The following is a 25,404-nucleotide window of genomic DNA, read 5'->3' as shown; positions in this document are numbered from 1 at the left end:
TACCATATTTCAGGTCTATTATGCGTACTTGGGCAATCAAAGTTCCAGCCTTCGTATCTCTAAAGACCAGATATCCCAAATACCTAAAGGCCATACTTATGGGAAGTTTTTCATGATTTAGGAACCAGGTAAAGTTTTTAGATTGTTTCTTGCCAGCTAGACATACTATCACCGTCTTGGAGTAGTTCATTTTTAGGGCATTAGCCAAGATGTATTTATTAAAGGCTGATAATAAACGCTGCAGGCCAATGGGGGTCAGGTCATACAAGGTCACATTGTCTGCATAGGCAGTCCATACTAATTTGCTACCTTCAATCTTCGGAGAATAAACGTTGAGGTTTTTAAAACTATTTCCCATATCAGAAAAGTACAGGTTGAATAGGGTTCTCCAACTTGTCAGAATCATTTTCGAATGGAGAATGTATCTGAATAGAAGGAATAGCAGTTTTGCCCATAAGTTTACATTGCCTTTCATGACGCTGTTACAGAGCAGATTCGGTCCTGGGGCCCCAGAGGAGGAGCATTTGATAATTTTACCTTTGAAATCCTTAACCCCAAAAGGGATATTCCAGGCAGTGTTTACAATATAAGACAGGGGACTCCAGGCTCTGATGGATGAAGAATACAGAATACCAAAATGTCCTTCCCATTTGTCAGAGTGTATACATGCTGTTTGTACTTTGCTTTGTGCAGACCCACACTTATTGATCAATGTCCAAAATCTTTGTGTGTTTACGTCTCCAAGGGATACCAACATGTCTGCAGTGTCTCCCTGATATAGTTGAGCTCACATGCATCTGGCTTTCCTCTTCCATTTATTTTTCAGACGATTGTAATTGCTCTGATCTATCACTGTTTTGGAATATTTGTGTCGGCTTAAAAAGCCACATATTTCACGGTTTCGTTCTTTCTTGAGGGTCTTCATCTCATCTGAGAAGGCATGCTTGTGGGGCTCTTGTCTCCTTAGGAGAGATTTTTTTCCCCAATTTAGATGAGACTACGGATTCAATGTAGCTTGTAAAAGAGTTGTGGGTATATAGGGCCTCATTACACGGTAGGCGGTAAACCATGGTGCTACTAGCACCATGGTTGCCGCCGGTACCATACCGGTACCACCATGGAGAAAAGGGGAATTACCACCCTATTCCAAGGTTGGTGGGGCGGTAATTCCCCCTTTGTCCATGGCCCTTCCCCATTCCCATTTTTGCCCCATAGGGCTCAATGAGAATGGGGAAGGGGCTAATTACAGTACTGCAAATTGCGGTACCGTAATTAGCACCAAGGTCCCTTTGCGGGTCCCAACTTTAACGGCTGGTCTACACCAGCCGTTAAGGTCGGGTCCTGTAAAGGGACCTCGTAGTAAGGTGGTAAGGGTTTACCGGTACCGGTAAACCCTCACCGCCTACCGTGTATTGAGGCCCCTAGTGTTTTTTGTGAGTAAAGACACTACAGTCAAAATCTTCCTGGAAGAGCATATTAGCTTTACCAATGTTAGATTTATGCCACACAATTCTATTCTTTTTGGGCGTTTAGTGATACTGGAGTGTCATAGATATATTTCTCAACCACATTTACCAGTACCGCTATAATCATGTTTAACATTTTATGATCACTTTCGAAGAATCAATCAAGTTAAACCCATGGATGAGAGAAAATGTCTTAGCACAAACAAAAATATAATCTATACTGGAGCTCCATTTTCCACTTGACCAAGAGGAAGGGTCCACTGTCTCCTCCATTATGTTATTTGTGCATTGCAACTCCCAATAAATTGAGCCCATTGCACCCCCTCGGAGAGTTTCCGGGTATCCCCCGTATGTTCGTCATACGACCAACCTTTCCTTCATACCCCTCTTCTTCAATGCAAATGTCCGAATTAAAATCTCCACACATAATGACATACTGATCGTTATCCAATTCCTGAATCATTAGATCAATTAGGTCGATAAAAGCCTTTAGATCACGATCGGGTTGCCAATATATGTTTATGATTAGAAGGAGACTCGGGGGACGTTTCCAATGCACCTTTGTGAGGACTGCGATACAGCCATTATTTAAACAAAAGTTCTTTATGGTGGTGAAATCTATAGTATTCTTAATGGCGATAAACAGTCCCCCCGCTGGTCTCCCCATAGCTTGTTTTGTGGCTAATTCCAGAAAAATCGTAAAACCATCTAGTGATATTGGATTTACTGCCCATGTTTCCTGAGTACATAGACAGGAGTAAGTTAAAAGTTCTACACACGTCTTTGAAGGGGCCCTAAATATATATACGAACAGAGCATCTTACAATCAGTAATAACACATTTGATGCTGTCCCAATTAATTTCCCTTTGAATTAGAGGTGATGATTGACCATCGTGACAAATATGACACCTTAGACCACCATATTTAGTAACAGTTCACAATCTCCACTTTTACAGACACCATTCTTTGTTTGGGAGAACACAGCGTTTCTGTTTTTCATGGGCAAGCTGCGCGTAGGAGACTGGCACATACCAGGCCGCACTATCTCTAAGTTTCGATTCTCGCTCTAGAAGTCAGCCCGCTCTCCGGGGCCTCGCTGGGCTCAGAAACGGGGGCCGTAAAGAAGATCATAATTCAACTCTTTAAATGCTAGTTTCGTACATTGCTATTCTTTCAGGAGACTCGCTGGCATTCGTATACTGATTAAATGCCTTGCTCCCTGTCTTCAAGGATACGTGAGGGAGGGAATCGGGCATTCCTGTCTGGCTCTCCACTGTAATGTTTCAACATGTTTCTTAACCTTGGACCATTGAAGCGAAATAATATCTGCAGCAAAGCAGTTTTACATGAGGCAAAGTGGCAACGTTAGAGAGAGCAGAGAGAGAAAACAAAATGGCGATTCTGGTCATCTTAAAATGGCTTCTCTCTAGCTAAACTAATAGCTACATAATAACTAATGACTAATGAATATATATTCTTACACTGTAAATGAGGCGGTTGGTCTTTGGCCAACCAATTATCATTCATTTCCGGACCCTCAAGGGTTGCTTAGTTTTTCTGGACTGACATCTTGGCCGAATACACCAATGGGCAGGATCCCCTAGAATTCCGTGACAAAAATGTGTACTTTGCAATACTCTAGGTAGAGTTTTTCAGGCCTTGGATCTTGACTAGAGATTCCTTCAAGGATTCTGCCAGTGATCTGACCGCGGCCACATATTTTCTCAGGGTGGGTATTACATCCTCCTTGTGTAGAGGTGTTTCCATATATCTTGGAAGGATCCCCTATCCGTTCCCCTCCTTGATGTAGTCCCACACCCTGACTGAAGTTTACAATATCATAGCCAAATCTTTGTAAAGCCACCGCTTCAGTTAACACAAGTTCATATGTTGCTCTAGAATAAAATACAATCCTTACACAGTCATATCTGGTGGGATGAATATAATCGATGAGCTTGATGTCTCTTGAGGAGATTAAAGACAGACAGGGAATCTCGTTGAACAGGGAGAGAATCCTCCCTCGATTTAGGGACGGGGGGCCTCCCATAGTTAGTACAAAGTTCAACATGACACTAGGGTCTTCAATATATTTTGGTTCCCTCCATTCTCTCCTATCCTCCACCCAAACATTTTGGTGTCTAGTGTTCTGTTCTTCCCAGTTAGATTGTTTCCGGGATTCTCACTCCCTCCCATCATCCCCTCGGGTTTCAAGCGGGGCCTCCTGCCCTTGATGGAACTCTCTTACTTGTTCTCGCACCTTCTCTTGGTTCCACAACTCATGTTTTTCACTTATCCGCTCTTCAAATTCCTTAGCTACGAGCGAAGAGGGTCCCCCCACACGGATGTCCTCACAAACTTTAGCAATGTTAGCCGCGGTTTTTATGGAGTCACCCCCATGATTTATGGTAGTGGCCTGAATAATTGGCCCAACTTCAGGAGCTAAACCCTTAAATCCTGGCTGGGACGTATCTGTGTTAACCTCAATCATCTGATTGGGGAAATCCCTCCTCTGTTCAACCTCCCTGACCCTCTGATTTGGGATATCCTGTTCTGTCACCCCAGGGTTGCCATCCATTTGTGACATAAGTAGAGGGAGGGGTGTACCATACTTAGTCGGATGTTGAAGGATTTTAAGTAGTGCTTCCTGAACCCGTTTTTTTATGTCTTCACTTGGAACCATAATGGGTTCATTAGAGTGGGGTTCCAAACTACCATTCCCTCCCAACCTTCCCGTCCCCTCATTCTGAGCAGAGGAAGACGGAGTATCTTTCCCCTTAGGGACAATATGGTCAACCTCTTTTTCTTTTTCCTTTTCCTCAATCTCAGTGGGGGGATTTTCCTTTGTTTTAGTATTAAAAAACTGTTGTATACTCCGCACATCTTTATTTACCTCAAGTTTACTGTCATTAATTTTTTTTTGGTCCGGTTTTTTCTTTTTATTTGTTTCTATTTTTTTTTTTTTTTTTTTTTTAGCAATAGGCATTTTCCCCTTATGATTCATAGCGTCTGATATGGTGTTTGAGGCTTCCCCGTATTCATTCCCCTGCACATACACTTCGGTTTCTGGGGTTTTGACGGGGACTCCCTCCCCGCATCCTGGCAGCTAGAGATTGCTTTTACCTCTAAGGCTAGCTTACTTTCTTCATCCAATTGTGTAAAGTCAAGAATTCCTTCTTCCGCCGATAAGCTACAAATATCTTTGATGTTTGTATTTGAGTTCTTAATTTTGATAGCTGTTTGATTTTGTGATTTTTTTGTTTGTACTAATTTGCCCCACCCCTCGCTCTTCGCTCTTCTTTTGAGGGCCCTTGCTCTCATTTTCTTCTCTCTACGGGAAATGATGTAGACAAAGGGACGTTCCTCTCACTGATTTGACTCTAGGTTCAGAGTGGACTTCGATAGCTGTTTCTGGGAAGCCTCCTCCTCAATTACCTGTAATAATGCCGAGGGGCTATCATGTTTATTTCTGGATCTCTGTACTAAAGTATTTGTTTCTTTGATGTCACTAGAATGTAGCCCCTGTGCCTGAAGACTTTCCACAGATTTGATCTTTTCTGACTTAATTAATATCAGTCTCATTAATTCCTTCACCTCTTCCGACTTATTCTCCTGCACGGTATTAATTTTGCAGGGTACGGAAGTAACAAGAGACAATTCTTTATTTGCCCAGAAGTTGCTGCTCTTGTCTATTTCTGGATTCTTACACTTTCCATCCTCATCCGTAGTTTGGGAGCCTACGTTGAATCTCAATTCAGGTTCCTTTACAGAGTGCGATAGAGTAAAGATATTGAGGGCATGTACGAAACCTTCCAACCTGCTTAATTTTTCTGAAAATTCCACCAACATAAATCTCAATTCCTGTAACTCCCCATGAGTCCTTTCGTGTCCCTTATCCAGGAGGTTTAAGTTCCTGGTAAGTACAGGAAAGGATTCTGACGTGGCTGCATTCTCATCCACGTTAAGTTCGTTTTCTGGGTGGTTGGAGCGATGTTCCTCACACTCGTGATTTTGGAGCGGCGCAAGTAAAGTGGGACTTGAGCATTTGTAAGTGATAGACTTTGGGTCCACCCCGTTCACACCACCGAACATGCCCCTCACTTCCCCCAAGGGGTAGGCGTCCGGTCGCAATGGTGGCATTGGCAAGTGCTCTTGCACTCTTCCCACCAAGGGTGTGTGGAGGTGCACATTTTCAAGACCTCCACCCCTCACCCTTGCTAAAGTTGAAGGTCTGATGGAAAGTCTGACCCTTCTATCCAACTCCGCAGACACCACAGGGACCAGAAGGGATGTGTCCAGTTGGGGTGTATGGGGCAAAGTGTCATTCAGATTTAAAGTTAAGGGCCTTATTGGTAAGTCCTGTATGCTTAAAAAGCTTTTTTTGTTTAGGTTCCTCTGGGCGATCTAGAACCTTAGTGTTTTTACTAGGTTCCATTGTAGAGAGTCCCACAAGACTCGAAAGCGGGGGGAAATCAATACCACTTAGGTCCCATTTTCTGACTTCCCCCACCTCCAATTGTTCCTTTAGATCATCTTCGTTCATTTTCCCCGGAGTCAAATTAACAGTGAGGGGATTTTGGGGATTTAAATATATAAAGGTTCCAATCGCAATTGGGGTTTTCTTTTTCACAATTTTTTTATAAGATCCCCGCACGGCATAGGTATCGTCCCACTTCGTAGGGTGCCTACCATGCTCTGGGTATGGCAGCACAATCAAACCTCAAGTATAACGTAATGCAACACTTAACTATTCTGTTGTTAGATTATTCTTGCATGTATAATACCAAAATAGAGGGAGCTCGAACATATGTCAGCCACAATACTATTCAAGGGAATCATATATTTAGTTAAGCCTGCGGGATTAAGGGTTTTAAGAACTGTCCACTCGACTCAGTGGAAGATCCCACTCTTAAAACCGTATTTATATTGTGCAAAGTGAATGAGCGTAGGCTTTAGTTGATGGGTTTCCCCGACAATCACTGGCGGCAAGCAGATCAATAATCCACCACCACCTATGGAGCATTCAGCTCAATATATAAGCACAGAGTATACCGTATCAGGTATGCGGCCCCAGTATCAACAATGCCCTCCACGCAAGTTGACAGTAACAAGGAACACAGTTCAAAGAGTGAAATTCCCTCCACGGACACACGAATAAAGATAATGTGCCTGCGAATGCATGCATTATACAGCCAGGGATTCAGAAATGTGTTAACCCACTCCGGACTCCCACAAGGGGACAACAGAAGGAAGAAGAAATGACTCCAAAAAAAACGCAAGTCACAGAGCAAAAGGACAAAGTAACACCAAGGAAAGCAAATACAATCAATGGATACAAATCCCTCCACACACACAGAAATAAACACAACGTGCTACGAATACGCATGCTTTACGGGAAGGGTTTCAGGAATTGTTTCCCCACTCCCCAACTCCCGTTGAGAATCAATGCGAGAGAACCAGTGGTTCAACAGAATAGAAAATCACAGAGGTGGGGGGCAAAGTAGCGCCAGGGGAAACAAGCACAATTACCTTATTAGCATAGAGATTCCAGTGTAGCGTAATTTCACACCATCTAAGATTGTTTGCAGAGACCACGCAAAGGCAGTATGCAGCACAATGAATGAAAAATAAAAAAATAAAAAATAAAAAATGTAAGAGTAACGCAGCCCGCGCCCCCGCCTCCCGGTGACCAGGCAAACAGGCACTTCCTGTGCACTTCCTGTGCACTTCTCGGTGCGCGCCTGTGCCTATTTGAGAGGTTTTGGCGCAGGTGGGCGGGGCTTGTGACTGAAAGGGATATATAAGAGTGTAAGTGATCTAATATAGTATATATATAATATATACACTAACTATAACTTTCAGGAATGGTGATAAAGCACATCCGGGCGGGAGAAATATTATTGTCTGCCACTCTCTAACACCCAGCACTCACAGTAATAACGCAGCCTGCTCGCAGAAGACTTTTGAAAAGGTCTTCTGTGAGAAGGCTGCGTTATTACTGTGGGTGGTTGTTTTAGCAAGTGGCTGACAAAAATATTTCTCCGGCCCGAACGGGCGGGAGAAATATTATTGTCAATATTATTGTTAGCGAATGCTTTAAATATATTTTAAATGCTTCTACGGGCATGCTGTGTTACTGAGGGGCTGGGTAATAGCAAGTATGGCTGGAATTAATATTTCTCCCACCCGAACGGGCGGGAGAAATATTTCTTCCCAGGATGCCCACTTGCTAAACACCCAGCCCCCACACCCCATGAAACATGAATGTAAAATGTGCCCGGCTCCCCCACCCAAACCTCCCCTAAGCACTCCTTACCTAAAACACCAGAGCCGAGTGTGAGACGGGGACCGAGATCCTCCTCTCACGCGATGACGCCGCATCCAGGCTGGGCTGGGCTGGGCTCATAACATTGATACAATATTATGAGCCCAGCCCCGGGTACTTCTGCCTCGCCTGCAGTGCACGCTGTGCACAGACTCAGGCGCAGAGTTAAGGCACAATCTTTTGCTCTATATTTAATGAATCATGAATCATATCGCAGTTGGTGCGACATGATTCATTAAATATACAGCAAAACAGCAGTATTGTATTGCAAATTGCGATGCGAGACCGCCTATTTTATGCCTTGCACATGTTCAGAATCTAATGGGGATTATTGCTGGGGACAAGTTGGACAGGTGAAAGAAGGACAGTGTTAGGGAACATTTTTAATGACATGATTTTTCACATATTGTAAAAGTTCTTTAAAATCATGACTTAGTACATCTAATTTTGTAGACAAGTTCTCAATTTGATTATATACAGTTGGGGATAGGGTTTCTGTTTTTGATTTTAGTAAAGTGTTTACAAATTACATTATTTGTTTACATTAAATTATGTATTGTGACCATAAGAGATGTTAACGTCACTCATTTCTTCTTTTGTGAAGTTCTCCTCTAACTACTGAAGTGTGTTTGCCATTTCTGTGAGAAAAAAAAAATCTATTTTATAACACATGTTTATATAATGAAAGCTAATAATAGAGAAGTAAACACATTGCACTTACTATTTAGTGAGAATGAGTTCTCCAGTAAGCACCTGGTGTTTGTCAATCTTTATGCAGAGTTCTGTTGAGGAGATTATATGAAGTGTACAGTAATGGTTTTGATTGGTGCAGTCCATTGTAATGTGCGCTAAATGAAAAAATAATGTATATTTTTTTTAAGTAAGTGTTTGCACAAAAAAGTATATTTGCGCGTTGTAAACATTAGTATTGATTTTATTTACATGTGTTTCTTGGTTGATGGGTACAACTTTTTTGGGTCCCCCAATGATTCTGGGCTTTGTCAATGCCGTCTGACGTCCGCAGACTTCCGCACTGTCCGCTGACTCCATAGCTGCCACATTGGGTATAATTTAAGGAACCTGTAGCAGATTAAGGGGGCACAAGTAAAAACCTATGAAATTCATTGAACAAGCTTTGTTCAAGGGACGGAATGGTTAAGTTGCACTAATAACAACCTATGAAATTCTCTGATAAGACTTTGTTAAAGGGCCGTTATGGTTAAGTTGCACTAATAAACCTATGAAATTCACTGAAAAAGTATTGTTAAAGGCACATTATGGTTAAGTTGCACTAACAAAAACCCATGAAATTCAGTGAAAAAACATTGTTAATGGGATTTTATGGTCACAAGTAAAACCGAAAAACCCTTGAAATTCACCAGTTGTGGTACGCTAAGCAACCATAACTCACGCCACCTATGTGCTCCGCTAAGACAAACACCCAGTACATGAAAGATGACATGTAGTTATGGTTGTTAAGTTGCTCAACCCATAGGAAGAGCATTTTTTGAGTGGCTTATAAATGTGCCCCCCCAGGATGAATTCTCCCCAAACTTTGCATATAACCTCCTCGGATTGATTTTCCGAGGTTTCGTCCGGGGGGGGCAAAGTTATAGGGGGTACAAAAATGTGTGGTTTTCCTCAAAGATGCTACAGAAAATAAAATGTGCTCATGCCTACAGCCCAAATCACTGGATGGATTTTCGCTGAATTTCCAGCCGGAACAGCGGATTGGTGCTGAAAGCATGCTTTTGTAAATTTGGTGTAAATCCACCTAGCCATTTTTTTTAAAAGCTCAAAAAGTAGGTTGAAATAAATTAGTGATCTGTGAGTTCTGTCCATGGACTAACTTCCCTATTCACTCCGCGGACAGGCCCCCCGGCCAATCAGGGGGCGACGTGATGTCCGCAGACATTGGACGTGCCCGCTGATTTGACAGTGAAAAACGTGAGGTGCATCAAAACTTTTGAAACAGTCAATTTGTGGGATTTACAGACAGCAGCCTTTATCCGTAGATAGCGCAGTGGGGAAAAAGCCTGAAAAACACATTTTGGGTTATCTGGTGGCCGAAAGTGGGCCTGGAAAGGGTGGGGGAGTGGAATGAAGATGATGCAGTGCTGTTTTTTGGCATGATTACTAACCTCGGGCTCCCCTATAAACCTTTTCCCCCTTTAGCTTTGGCAAGTGGAGGCAGGTGGGGAAGTCAGGTAGGGGCCAAGTGGGTAAAGGCCTGGCATTCAAAACACTCACATCAGTTACTCAGAACTAACACTCCCATCGCATAGGAAGTTGCACACTTGTTTCCTGGTTTTACATCACTCCTGCCACTCCAATATGGACATTGTGGAACATCCTGGCATCCTGCAAGCTATAGTGCATTCTAGTGTTTGGGTGTGGCTGCTTTTAAAAGCCATGCCCGGAGATCAGCCAATGCTTTGTGTGTTTCCTGTAAGCTTGAGAGCACACGTTTAAAACTGCTTGGGCTTCAGTCTTCAGCTTCCCGATCCAGCTTCTTCCCGCGGCCGGAGTCAAGGCTCGCATCATCGGATCTAGTCCTGCAATGAGAAGAAGAGAGGGAAAGCAGTTAGTTGACAGTGAGTTTCACGCGCCTGCAAATCTCAGTGCAGCGCGCTTTAAGGCAGAACTGTAAAACTTACCTTGCGCACTGCTTGGAGCAGGAACCAGCTTTCCATCAACTCTTGCACACCTTTCACCCGACTCGGGTACCCTGCAAGGAAAGATAAAAGCAATTAGAACTCTTCCGCCATCTCCACTCACCGCTATTGCTGCAGTCTAGTGCTGTAATCTGGCACGCAAATCAGCAAGAGCTACGGCAGATCAGAAATACTATATTTGAATAACCCCAGTGAGGTAAGCGGGCAGTCACAGACTTGGTGACTCTACAAACCTAGCACTTACCTGAACTTACCTGAAAACTTACCGGAACTGAATATCCCAGTGCAGTAACAGGGTAACACAAACTCATGGAACTAAGGCAGCAAACTGCTGGAGGCAGATCTCAAGAACAGCAACATCCGAAGCATCACCCAGAAAATAGTGCCCCTGCACGAGCAGGATGGAGTGTGCACCAAACTAAACACACAGGTGAGACACGCACTGAAGTGAATTAGGTATATAAGTGGGTTGGGGGAGAAGGAGGGTAGGCTATCTCTTTAATTCAATCCTAACCATTCAATCTTTTGGCAGGCCAGACTTCCCGCTAACTGAGGGGTGGTGTAGAGTCAGAGAAGGAACTGGAGGACTCTATTGCTCCTGCAGAGACTCAGGTAAGCGTGACATTTTTATAGATTGAGAAAGGGCATGCAGGTGCTGCGCTGTCTGCTGTCAATTCTGATGTCTGCGGACATCATTTCAATGACATAGGGTTAATGGTGAGTTTTGTTATGTGCTTGCTATTTGGTTTAATTATATTGTGGATTGTGGTGGTGTAGTATATATTAGTGATGTTAGTTTATGTATAGGTTTTTGTTGTTACAAGGGTGCAAAATATTCTGTTGTCCCCTGTTCTTCTCTGTTTTGTTGATGCTACCTGCTATCTAAGGACTTCCGTACTGTCCGCGGACTCTACAGGTGCTACATTGGGGGTGAGTATGATATATGGAACTTGTAGCATATTAGGTTGCTCTGGTAAAATCCGATGAAATTCAGTGAACAAATGTTGAAGGGACGTTATGCTTAAATTGTACCAAAAAGCACCTATGAAATTATGGGCAAAAACATTGTTAAAGGGACCTTATGGTTACAAGTAAAATCAAAAAACCACAGAAATTTGCCAGTTATGGTAAGCTAAGCAACAATAACTTGTGCCACCACCATGCACTGCTAAGACTAACACCCAGGACATCTGTGATGATCAATCATCTGATGAGAGTGCATTGGGATGCTGTGGAAGACACATATCGTAAATCGCACAAACACCACAAAACTAAAATGCATGGGGCTCATGCATTACGTGCACAGAAATCAGCACCACGTCCAGAACCTGATTCCACCAATGAAACACCACCAACACTGAATTAACCCTCGACTTTGGTGGCAGTATCATCTCCAGATGTTCCAATTTTAACAGCTCCCAATATCTCAGTTATGAGAGTCATGTGGGATCTATACCACCAATTGGTAGCCATGGCAGGTGCCGCAACTAAGCATTGGGACACGTTAATAGCTGAACACTGGATTCATTGTCATCCTTAGTTTTTTTAAGGAGCAATCCACCCCCTTTTTCAGAAATAAAACAACATTTAAAACAAGAAAATACCACAAGAAAATGTGCTCCTTTTAATTTTAATCCCCTTTGTCATATATTTCATCCTTATGTGCTTTCCTTCCCTGTTCCACCCCTCCCTTTCCCCCAAAATGGCCCTTTTACAAAAATAGATGAAACTAAACGCAGACTGCAAAAATATATTACAATATCTGTTGTAATTTATTTTATGCCGTTTGAGTGAATAAAACACCCTTACCATTTTTACTTGTAGCCGCAGTTCCAAAGTTGCCAGGTGAACAGGTATTCGTGGGTAGAATCAGCCCAGTCGTTGCTCACCTTAGCTGTGCCTATAAATACCTGCCTCTTATTGGCTGGTGTTGTAGCTGCTGCTACATATATGTGTATAAATAAAATATACATATGTGTATAGATATGTGGTTTGTACAAAAATATTAAATTCAAAACATTTCTTATCCCATACCTTTTTTATATTAGCATCCTCTATGTTTGGTAATATTAATTGTGAAATAGAATGACATGATTTTATAATAAAATAAAAAGGAGAATATTCATGTTTATTTTCATAATGGTACTTACTAAGTGAATACTAAAGTATTCCTAGTACACAAGCTATAAAGTTTGTATTTATTAATCATGCTACAGAGGAAAAAACACTCTTGTTGGAGAGAAAAATACTCCTTTTACGTAAAATATTTAACAATAAATATACATATAAATATGCAAATGATAGACTTTCTCACTTTATACAAGTATCTCTAATTGGTAGGTATATTAAAACTGCTAATAAATGTATACATTAACAGTATGTTGAAATAAAACTTAAAAGAGCAACAGTTTCAAAGAGAAGCAGTATCTAGAATGTTCTATAGATAGAAAAACATGCTACATGATTATCTCAACTAAACTAACCATTTAGGCAACTACGAAGTTGGTTTTGCATTAGCAAATTCTAAATAGAATTCCCCACTTTGTCAACAGTTTGTGCATCTATAAAGTCATTTTACTACAATGAAGCTGTGCTTCAATTGTGTACAGCCATTATTAAATATTAAATGATGAAAAATGTGCAAAGTAATCTATGATAATGATATGCTTATTTATATAGCACATTAATCCAAGCACTTTCCAGAGTACATATTTACATACAATATCATTCAACCAAAATTGGTACTCATTTATCGAAGTCGAAAGGATAAAAGGCTGAGTTGGCCTTGCCAGGATTCGAACCTGTGACCTATAGATCATGCTCAAATTGCAGCATCAAGTGCTCAACCCAATGAGCTATCTTACCGGTTATACAACCTTAACCTGGAAACCAGGACATATAACCTAAGTGTGTCTTCAGTTTTACAAATAAACAAATGAAGACATGCCAACATTGTAACATTATTTTGAGTATACATCTTTATAAAGTCTAGTCTTACCAATATTTCAAATAATAGGTAGACAACTCAAACATTTGCGTGTGTAAATGTATTAACACTTACCACACGCTACACTAAGACCTAGCAAATGCAATTTCCATACTTCTTGTGAAATCTGTGTGTGTCCTTTGTTTCTTTGTTTAGCCACCTAGACACATAAGAAGTTTATAATGACATCTAAAAATCTCCACATCACATTTGAAATGTTTAAAAAAAATGGGAATTCTTTATTTGCACCGATAGTGGTGTGTAGTGTGGAATACTTTTTTTATGAAATCTAAATTAATTTTAAAATATAATAATTATCTCTACATTGTCATTAGTATACTTCTTTTCAAATAAGCATGCATCCTTATTTTGGCCACCTACCCACTTAAGAAGCTAATGACAATCTTGTATAAACTTCTATAAAAAGATGTCCACGGTAATGACACAACACAGTGCACGACTCTTCTGAAAATTTCCACACTGCAAATAACAGATCTTTAAACATTGAACAAACTAATACTTAAACTAGCTATTTTAATTATTTAATTGCATTGGAATACTGTTTAAAAATTATGTGTGTGTCCCTATTCTGAGCACCTATACACATAACAAGTAAGAAACAATATATCTAAATCCTTCCCTAAAACTCTTATTAGTAGTTAATTATTATTTATTTTAGAAACATTGTACTTTATTTTTTGTGTATCTACATCCTACTGTTTACTTGTTTCATATGTAAACAGTTATGACCTTCTACACTCCCTAACACTCAAAATAATGTACATGGAACCATTTATGTATCCTATTACTTTTAGGGAACAGTTGTACATAGTTAAATATACTATTGTGGCACTCTCACTTCATCAACAATGGGTTAGTCACATCTACCTCGACATACTCCTCCTACACCTCTGACTTTTCCACCCTCACGACATCTCAACTGGACTCGCACTCCTATTGCCTGTGACTGTACTGTGCTTTCACCTTCTTGAATTCAGCTGAGTTTTCATCTTCTGCTAAAAATTAGAATTTAGCTGCATTTCACCTTCTGCTGACAATTTGAATTTGGCTGTGTTTTCACCTTCTGCTAACAATTTCAATTTAGCTGTGTTTTCACCTTCTGCTGACAATCTGAATGTAGCTGTGTTTCCACCTTCTGCTAACAATTTGAATTTAGCTGTGTTTTCACCTTCTGCTAATAATTTGAATTTAGCTGTGTTTTTACCTTCTACTAACAATTTGAATTGAGCTGCGCCCAGTGACTACCTTGTGCTACCCTGTCCTGCTGTTCCTATCTCCCCCTCTCTACTACTCTCCCATCTGCTACTTTTCACCCTCATCCACATCACCTATGGTGCTCTCTGTTTCTCCAATCTTTTCTAACTGTTTCTCCATTGACTATCCTACCCTTCTCACTAGGTCTGGTAGGAAGAAGTTCAAAAAGAATATCCTGGTCTCTAACCCTGGTCTCCTATCTCTGACACCTACACTAGCGCATCCTCTAAACAGACCCTCACCGACATCCTCTTTGTCGTTCCTTCGACCAGACCTTTGGACTCCTCATATGGTCTCTGTGCTCTCTCCTTTCTCTTATTCACCCATTAATAGTGGCACCCAGTGGAAGGCCCTCCTGGACCCCTTACACTCCTCTAAGATAATCAATAATGTCTACCTGAATGGCACCATCCTGCTCCAAGGCCCTCCGGCCAACCTTCTCCTCTTTGATAGAAGCTTCCCATGCCTTATCCACTTTCTTCCTTCTCCTTCTGAGCCCTCTCTCTCCTCTCTGGCTGTAGGCTTTCTCTCTCTCCCGGCCACTCTCTCACCACTGCTACCATCTATTGACCACCTGTTCAGACTACCTGTTTCCTCTCTGATTGGGCTGACCTCTCCTTTTCCCTCCTGGTCTCGACCAATCAACTTTTCCTCCTTGGAGACCTCAATATCCTTCTGGATGCTTCCTGTCCCACTACAGTACTCTTTCAAAACCTCTGGGACTCTCTCTCGCTTTCTATCCTTCTCTCTGGCCCGACTCACTCTGGAGGACACACTCTGGATGTTCTTATCTCCTCTGACCTCCCCCTCTCCTACCTTCTCACCACTCCTCTCTCTGTGAGCGATCACTTTCTCCTTTCCTCCGATCCCTCCCTCTCTACCCCACAGACCAAGCCTGCTCCATCACTGCCACCTACTTTCTCGGTCATCCAGCCCATGCAGTGTGTGTCAGTTGAGGCCTTCGCTGCCACTTTCTTTCCCCCTCCTCCACCTCTGGCTGACTCTCATCCTGACACTGCCATTTCAAAGCTCCACTCTGCTATCTTTGATAATCGCGATGTTCTTGCCTCTGTTATGAGAATCCGCTTGAAGCCCAAAGGAAAGTGCAACTCTTGGTATGACTGTGACTTAGTCACCCTTAGATGCAAGTGTAGGGTGGCTAAAAGAGGAAATGGTGGGCATCTTGTGCATCCTCTGACAAACTGGCCTGTCACCTGCTCCATGGCAATATCGGCTCTCTGTCTGCACTAAGACGAGAGCCCACATCCAAACCTGCGTGTTTGCGGCATCCAACAACTCAGCCAAACTCTTTAAAATCTGCAAGGAGCTGGCCAATCCTGCTGCAGTCTCTACTTCTACTGTCACCTCCCAGGCCCTCTGCACAACCCTGGCCTCTCATTTCATCTCTCAAGCCCAGGACCTCCTTTCAACCCTCTCTTCCTCTCCTTCTCTTCCCTCTTCTCTCTCCACTACCTTTGGCAAACCTGCAGCCGCCTCTCCCCCCTCTTTTTCTTCATTTCCACAGTTCTCCCCTGATGAGATTTCCAGACAAATCCAATCTATGAAAGTCTTGCCAAAACAGGTTCTTCTGTGTTCATCCAAAACCATCAAGGACCATATTGACACCCTCGCTCCTGCACTGGCTGACTTCTGCAACCACCCTCTCACCACTGGAGGCTTCCCCTCACCTCCGAAGCACTCTCTTGTGCACCCTCTTCTAAAGGACCCTACTTCCAATCCCTCCTGCCCGGCAAACTATTGACGATCTCAATCACCCCTTTCCTAGGCAAACTCCTGGAAAAAATGGCCATCTTCCAGCTTAATCTTCCGACTGATTCTGTTGGTTGTCTCCACGACCATCAGTCTGGCTTCAGAGTAGCCAGAAGCATGGAAATTGCTCTCCTGAATATTTGTAAAGACCTGCTCTTCAACCTAGGTTCTAATCTCCCCACTGTCCTCCTCCTACTCGATCTCTCTTCTGCCTTGGATACGGTCAACTATGCCATCCTGCTCACCCGCCTCCATAATAATCTTGGTATCTCTGATCAGGCCCTGGCCTGGCTGACCTCCTTTCTCTCCAACCGACCCTCCCGGGTCCAACTTGGGTCCTTCATTTCCTCTATCTCACTCTCCAACTGTGGTGTTCCCCAGGGGTCTAACCTCTCTCCCTGGCTTTTCAACCAATAACTGGCACCCCTCGTTCACTGCATTGCTGCTCTCTGCTTGAATTTCCAGTGCTACGCGGATGAAACTCAGATCATTTTCAGGCTCCACTCTGCAACCTTTTCTCCCTCTCTCATCTCTGACTGTCTGTCTGCAATCCAGGAGTGGGGTGCCGGCAACCACCTTGCCTTAATACCAGTAACACAAAGATCTTCTTCATTGGCACTCCTGCACCTTCCTTTCCTGTCACTCTCTGGCCGGCCTCCCTTGGCCCTCTTTCTGCGCCCACTTGTGAGGCTAAGAACCTTGGGGTCATCTTTGACTCCACGATTTCATTGTATCTCTCCAGCCCTGAAATCTCTTCACTGGCTCCCAGTGGCTGCAAGGATTAAGTTCAAGACCCTTTGCATTGTCCACAAGGCCTTTCGGGGCCTGGGTCCACAATAACTTCAACTTTCCCTTTCGGAAATACCTTCATGGCGCTAAGGGATCTCGGAATCAGGCGGTAAGGGTCGGCGCTGTTTACGCCGCCGTAAACCCCTTACCGCCTGAGTCGTAATGAGGCCCATTGAATGGTATGCATATGACGATTGTTTCAGTAACCAAATTGTTTGAAACATTGGACGTTAAAATCTCACAGAAATCCAAACAGAAAGATCACACTGTGTGTTGGATGCACAGATCAGAAAAACATAATGCTCTTACGCAGAGATGCACATAGCAAGTTAAGACTGCTTTCACATTCTCCTCAAGAACACCTACGCAAATCTTATTAAGCATTTCTGTATACTGTAGGTCAGCAGATTGCCTCATATTAATGGTAAATTCCTGGAATTCAAAAACATTCCAAATGTTATAAATACCAGTACTCCCTATAGTTTTTCACTATCCTTAGATTGCAGCATCTTGAAAACTGGTTGACATTTCACAGAGGTTAATTGTTACAAGTCTCCAAAAATAAGCAGTTTTTTACCTCCCAATAAAACATCGTAGTCAGTCTTCAAAACCACTTGCATTCGCAAGAGAATGAAAGCTAGCATCAAGTTAGACACCATGCTTACTTCATCTGGTATTCAATTTCCTTAGTACTTTTCCTACTTCTTCTGCTGCACTTGATACAAGTTTTTGATATTCTAGTTTGTTGTCATGATCCACTGGTAGCATCAACAGTCGATGTAAAGTAACACCTCCATCATTGAATGCTGCTAAACCTCTTGGAGCAGTTACAATAGACAACAAAGAGCAATCAGTTACATGTTGGATCATACTTCTTATTACATGAAAAAAGATGTACCGCTTCCTGCTTGTCCACTAACATGCATCAATAGAGAACATTCATGCTTGTCATGCAGTAAACCATATAAGAATCTATCTTTGATTTTATAATAAACATATTTTTGCTCTATATTAGGTTTGCTAACTATTTCATCTTAATTTGCATCTGCAACCTTAGTTTGTTGCATGGCACTTTCTATTTCTTCCATGGCAAGCTCAACATCAGTTTGAATAATTGGCTCACCAAGCACATTTTAACTTCCTGGTACAGAATCATGACTGCCCTCAGGAGTCTAGTTTGCCAATTCAGCTGCCAAACATTCTTCTTGATGTAGTTCTTTCTCCAGTCGCTATGTAATTAGGCTTTTTTTAAAAATGATTCTTCAAAAGTTTAAAAACTTCCAAACAAATGGGAAGAACAACTGCAAAAGACAAATAATGTAACAATTCCATGTTTTCTGCAGTTTGCCAAGACATTTTCATGTTGTTGATGAGACTTGCCTTCTGATGTCTCAATAGGCACCCAGTACATCCATGTACTTTAAACCGTCCCCTGTCACTCTTTCCTTCAATATTTCGATATGAGTAGTGTTATGCTACTTCACATAAACAAAGATCCTCCACCTCTGCAGATCGATTTGGATAATATGCATCAATCAAGTTAGATTGTGAAGTTTAGTTGTCCTCACTCACTGGCTGTGTCTTTTGCGCATCCCCACAGAGCCTTTTGCCGAGCTTAACGTTTTCCCTTGCTCTTAGCATAAACTAATCTTGCTTCATAAAGTGTGTGAATTGCTTCAGTGTTTTTCTTTCATGCAAGGATTACCTTACACTCTGACAACAGGAATGCCTGACCATTTAATGATTTCTCGCACCTCAGTACATTTAAAATCTACCCCTATGTAGCCCTCCCACGCCATTTTTCTTAAACGCAAACTAATTGGCCAACCAAGTACCATATAGAAAAAGACAGATCTCTGCGGGCGATATTAGAGACTATTGCTTCCTAAAAATGACAATAATCCACGTTTAAGTGAAACATCAAGACCTTTGGCTTCACAAGACCACCGACAATTCAACTGCAGTAGAAAGTGAAAATGTCTGTACTGCTGACACATCTATTACAGATACCCAAATCATTGCGGTCGTCAATGAGCGGCATCCCTTGCCTCATATTGTTTTAGCCATTGTTGATTTAACTATGCAGGGCAAGCCCTTAATACAATTGTCACCGGTACCCTTGCCTAACAAGTTGACATTGATGGATGCAAACATGGCTGAATCTAATGATGATCTGGTACATTTTTCTCTTCAGTCTGTTGCCTTCACTATTGACTTACCTGGGGCAAATACAGCTAATGTAGGTTCTTTACGTCGTTCACCTATCAATATTAATGCTAGCACTCACACTAACAGTCTTTATCATTGTCCATCTCTGTTTGAACAACCAATTTGTGATTGTCTTGATGCTCCGATATCCTTTTCTAGACCTACCCCTCGCAGAACACAGTGTTCCTTTTGTTTACCTCACCTGCCTCCTATGATGCCCAGTCCTCTTAGACCTGAAAATCCCTTTTTGGAAAACACATTGGGCCTCATTACGACCCAGGCGGTAAGTTACCGCCTGGGTCGTACCTTTACCACCATGGCGTAAACTATGTTTACGCCATGGTGGTTGGCGGACTTACCGCCCCATTCCGAGGTTGGCGGGGCGGTAAGTCCCCAATCCCCATTTACCCTTCCCCATTCCCATTTTTGCCCCATAGGGCATAATGGGAGTGGGGAAGGCGTTAATTACGCCACCGTAAATTACGGTGGCGTAATTAACATCAAGGTCCCTTAGCGCCATGGATTTTAACACCTGCTAAAAGCAGGTGTTAAAACCTCCATGGCGCTAAGGGACCTCGGAATCAGGCGGTAAGGGTCGGCGCTGTTTACGCCGCCGTAAACCCCTTACCGCCTGAGTCGTAATGAGGCCCATTGAATGGTATGCATATGACGATTGTTTCAGTAACCAAATTGTTTGAAACATTGGACGTTAAAATCTCACAGAAATCCAAACAGAAAGATCACACTGTGTGTTGGATGCACAGATCAGAAAAACATAATGCTCTTACGCAGAGATGCACATAGCAAGTTGGTGTAAAAACTGACTTATGCGATGCTCCTCTGCTTGGTACTCCTGATCTAATCACATCCAATTGCCTGTAACTGTGATTGAACAGAGTGTTGGGCCAGCTTTTGCTGCAATTATAAGACATAGAGATGAAGAATTGGCTCACTCTACTTTGACTCCATCTCATAACTTATCATCAAAAATTAGCATTGACTTGACAGAAGTTTCTTCTCCTCAACCTGCTATTTCATACAACATTTTTGAAACTAATCCCAAAATGAATGAGCAAGGAACTCTCAGTTCAGGGAAAAAACCTAAGAACCAAAAAAAGTGGTGCTCCGCTCAAAATCTAGTGTTAAACAATTTGTTAAATGATTGACCACTAAGAAGCCTCCTTCAGGAGCAGGTCATGCAACAATTAATAAATTAAATACAAAAGTCTGGTGACGAAGAGGAACGTCGCCTCTGGCATTAACCTAGGTCTTCCCAACGATTATCAACCGTTTCATGATTTGGTGTCGACCATAGCCGCCTCTCAAAGAAGTAACATCCTTGAAACCTGCTGAGCTTTCCTTGGCCGTTCATACAGCTTCAATTGACCTAACCAGAACCTCTGCACCCTTAACTACGCAAGTGCAGTTACCACATATCAATGTTCTGATGGACATCAGACCTGAAATTAATAAATCTATAGAGAACTATCTCAAGTTGAATAAACTGAATTTGGTTCCTGCTAACATAACTCATAAATCTATTAAAAAAAGCAGCAGCTACAGTACAATCTGCGACTGTAGTAGTTTTCCATCTTCCACTGCTCCCTCTTCAGCGTGTAAGTCGACGACAGTCACGCCTGATATGAGTGTAAGTCAGTCTAACTGTATTAATCAGTTGCTGAGTGACAGTTCTCCCCCTGACATCCAAGCCCAAATTGCCAAATCAGCTAAACAATATTTAAAGTTGATGGAATTGAGGATGTCCCTAGCTCCAAGCCAGAGCTCCAACCCACCACTTAGCCAGACATATACAGATGTGGTTTCTGGGGAGAAGTTGTGTCCCACAGATTGTAGGGATACATAAATACTTGTAAGTAGACCTGGTAATCAGAATTATTCTATCCAACAGAGGGAAAAACCACTCAGACAAATACACACATAAAATAAATATCATCGTCTCATTTTGAAGTGTCATCCTGCACCGTATGTTGCATATGACATGAACAGGGCAAGTGTATTGGTCTTCACGTTGGACATCACAGGCCTTTAAGTTCTGACGACAATCCTAGATCATAGCCACCATTGTCTAGTGAGCAGAACTTTGTTTCTCTAGCGAGTTGGAATACATGTGGATCCTCACATTTGTTTGGCCAGAGTGCGAGTTCTCTATTGCATTTTGACATAATAGCTATGCAGGAAACATGGTTGACAGAACAGCCTATTTGGGACGGTCACACCATTACTCTTCATCCTGCCAAAATAGCCTCTAGAGGGCGACCCTCATCTGGGTATTGGTTGCTGTTAAAAACAACAGGGGTCTTTGTCTTTATCCTTGGGCTACTCCAAATTTACAACTACAGATGGTCAAGATTGCATACTCAGGAGGGGTAGTTGCGTTGATTAACATCTACCGCAATCTGGCACCAATTATCGATGCTAAATTCTTTGGCAATCTGGAACAACTTCTAAACACTTTGTTGCAGTCATCTGAAATCAAAAACACCATTATAGTTGGCGACCTGAATATGCAATGCTTGGCCCCCATGTAGTAAGTCAAAAAATCTCTCCTGCATTAGGTGGCAATCACTCATGGATGAACGGGATCTAATAATGTGTAATGGTTCTCTTTCAGAAGAGATATCTCGCCTCAGAGCACATGGCGGGGAGCACAAAGTGAGTCAATAATTCATGACATCTTTGTGGACAAGCTTACGTTCCACAAGGCCAAATAATGTAAGGTGATTAAGCAGATGTATAGCAATCACGATATGCTTACATTGGTTTTGGTCCCATGAACTCCCTATTGTGAAAATTGCTGATAAGTTCACTGCTCCTTTTGTGACTGTGAACAATTCAAGAACGCGATTTTGCTGGAACAAGCTCTCCTTAGCATGATTTAATGACCACTTAATGACAAACACTTTGTATTCCATGTGGGTAGAGGAACCGTACACTGCCTTTTTACAACTGTATAAATTACATTGTAGTCCACCAACTGACTCATATTTTAAGCCAAAACACCAATATGATACTGAAGTAGAAAACAAAAAGTCTATACTGCAGCCGCAAAACAAGGTTAGCTTCTAAGCTTCCAAGTACTGAACAAGTTAAGACCATACAATCTCTTAAATGTAAGTTTAGAAATTGGCTTAGATCCCATCAAGCCCATTTGTATCAGCCTGATGGTGAGGTGATGATGAAGGCATTTTCCACCTAAAACACTTCACAAATTTTTGAGAATGCAGACTATAGTGGGCTACAAGTCTCACAGGAAGATGTTCTGTACTACATCAAGAAATCAAGTAGCTCCAGGGCTCTTGGCCCCGATGGGCTAAGTAATATGATGTTAAAAAAACACCCACCGCTGTCGGCTAAAATTTTACAAAACATCTTAATACAGATGATAAAGTTCAAGGTTATTCCGGCCTCATGGCAATGTTCAGTGATTGTACCCATCTTTAAGAGGGGTAATTGGTCATGTCCTTCCAACTACAGGCTGATCGCCCTTTTAGACACCCCGGGTAAGATTTTTTTTGCGTTTCATAATGAGAGACTTAAAAAAATGGGCCTTAGATCATCCTAAACATGACCCCTTTCAGGTGGGTTTCATCTCTGGCATGAGCACTTCCATAAATTTGTTAACCATCACATCTATCATCTCACATTTTGCATTGCTAAAACAGCCACTGTATTTTGTGTTTGTTTCTCAGCGTGCTGTGTTTGACTCAGTATCGAGAGAAGTCTTGGTCGAAAAACTGTTTTGGGCTGGTTGCCCACTTTACATTGTTGCCCTTATATAGATCTCCACACGACCACCAGTATTCAGGTCAGATTGTCCACGGAAGGAAATGTATCATCACCAATTGACACATACCGAGGGCTTAGGCAGGGTTGTATCCTTGCCTCAGCTCTCTTTAATTTTTTGATTTCTGATATTGGTGATGCTTTTCAGAATATTCTTGCTGATGCCCCAAAATTGGCTACCAAACCCATCACTGCCTTGCATTATGTGGATGATTTGGTGTTAATGTCCAAAACACTTCAGGGTCTACAAAGACTATTGAACCGCCTTGTCAGCATATGTGCAAGAAAATCTCTTTACCATCAATTTAGATAAAACAAAATGTATTATATGTGCCAATAACACAAGAGGCAAAAGAAAGATCATCAGATGGTTCTTGCAAGGTACTGATCTGGAGTGTGTTCATCAGTACACCTACTTGTGTATAGTTATTGCTAATCGTAGTGACGCTGCTGTTTACTTGCAGAACTTAAAGAGCAAGTCAGCCATGTCCATTTCGCAAGCCTTGGTTATTCAGGGCAAATATGACACGTTTTCAATGTTCCCATCAATCACTTACTATCTACAGAAATTAATTCCAGTACTTCTATATGCTTCAGAAATCAACCCCGTTGTATGTGAAAGTGAACAGTAAAAACTGGAGGGCATAATTTTGGAGGCGTATATTGCATCTGCCGAGTTGGGTGCCCGTAGCTTGGATCAAAAATGAATTGGGCCTGGTTTCTTTGTATGCCTGGTATCTATGGCAATTGCTAACTCTGTTTGGAAAGTGTCTCTTAGCTATTCAATCCCCCATGGCAATAGGAGTGTTGTCTAAATATATATTTTCCTTAAAGATCTGTTTGTAACCAGATGGCGAACCCTAGTTATTCATGCATTGGCAGACGCAGATGTTTCGCTTCTTGTCCTAATGCAGAATCCAACTGGAGTGAAGACCAAATTGTTCCAGTGGGACTGGATCAAGACCAGAGACAAATGTTTCCTATATGGTTAAATCTCTGTCAGTAAAGCACATATGAGATTTTCTACGACTAAGGTTTAACATTTGCCTCACTAAAGACGTCTTGTTAAAAGACAAATTATTAGCCAATCCGAGAACGTATATATTGTTTTGCAAAAACCCTTCACAAATAGAAACTTTACAACACTTGCTGGTTGATTGACACAACGTATTGCCAATAAGATCTACTTACTGGAAATCAGCCACAGAACGTTATAGAGATTTGACGCCAGAGTTACTATGGCAATTGATTTTTTGTGGCCTCATTATCCCAATAAGACTTGGTGCACTTGGCTTTCTTAATTCCTTTAAATTAAAAGAAATTCAGAGATATACCAAGAAGTGATAGTTGTGCTAAGTTGCGGCCCTAATAGGACAGCTGGTGACTTGATAAAATAAAATGTTAATATGTACACCATCATATGTATGGTTAATATACAAATTCAATTTGAGTGTTCAGAATGTCCTTGAATGTGCCCAGTCTAAATTGATTGCTGTTGTTTTTATTTGAATACATTGTTATCAGTTAATCACATTATGTGAGAATGTAACAATGTTTATGATTGCTTTAAAAATGCTTTTATTTCTTTTCTTTTTTAATGTTATAAAACTATTGTAAAGTTGATGTAAATCAGCTAAATCAATAATACAACTTTTAAAAAAAACTCATCACACAGCCATCACTTTCTTTACCAAACTGATGAGCATCTTTAATCCACAACAGCATATCTGGTACTCTTTCTTCCAAAGAAAATATCAACTGTTCCTAATGGACTGTTTTCTTTATTACATATAATGATAATGATGTTTTATTTATATAGTGCCTTAATCCAAAGCGCTTTACAGAGCACATATTTATATACAATATCACTGAACCGAAATTGGTACACATTTATCGACCTCGAAAGGATAACAGGCTGAGTTGGCCTTGCCGGGGTTCAAACCTGCGACCTGCACATCAAGCTCAGATTGCAGATTGCATCAGCAAGCGCTCAACCCACTGAGCTATCGTACATATAAAGTGCAACATAACTAAAAATCTGTGATAAAATAACACTGATACTCTTACAGGGTCCATGTAACACAATTCTCCTGGTGTCATGTGTTCTA

Source organism: Ambystoma mexicanum, chromosome 6q (assembly GCF_040938575.1).
Source record: "Ambystoma mexicanum isolate Mex_15411 chromosome 6q, UKY_AmexF1_1, whole genome shotgun sequence".
Taxonomy (NCBI): domain Eukaryota; kingdom Metazoa; phylum Chordata; class Amphibia; order Caudata; family Ambystomatidae; genus Ambystoma; species Ambystoma mexicanum.
This window is presented reverse-complemented; position numbering follows the sequence as displayed.